Source organism: Frankliniella occidentalis, unplaced genomic scaffold, assembly GCF_000697945.3.
Source record: "Frankliniella occidentalis isolate FOCC.00 unplaced genomic scaffold, Focc_3.1 Scaffold206, whole genome shotgun sequence".
Classification (NCBI taxonomy): Eukaryota; Metazoa; Arthropoda; class Insecta; order Thysanoptera; family Thripidae; genus Frankliniella; species Frankliniella occidentalis.
In genome coordinates, this window is record NW_026267332.1 from 347,289 (window position 1) to 347,515 (window position 227).

Below are 227 nucleotides of genomic sequence, written 5' to 3' on the forward strand. Positions count from 1 at the left end.
CCTAAGGAAGGGGTAAATGGGGTTAAAGCCCGCCCGGGGCATCGGGCGCCTGCGGTGCCCCCATGGGGGGGATGAGGTAAGAGCCCGGCCGGGGCCATGGCCAAACATCAGGCCGACAAGCCGTGCCATCCGCAACCAGAGCCACTTGCACTTTACGACAGGGATGGCGCGTCGCCTGCCCCGGCCGGTCCCCGCTGGCCGATAGGGAATGACCAAATCAGTTTCCA

At 65.6% G+C, this 227-nt stretch overlaps 1 protein-coding gene across 2 annotated transcripts in view; it reads left to right on the forward strand.

Annotated features, from left to right (window-relative positions):
* LOC127750534 (uncharacterized) overlaps positions 1 to 227 on the forward strand; it is a 133,502-nt gene that overhangs the window by 93,505 nt on the left and 39,770 nt on the right. The gene's annotated exons all lie outside the window — the stretch shown is intronic.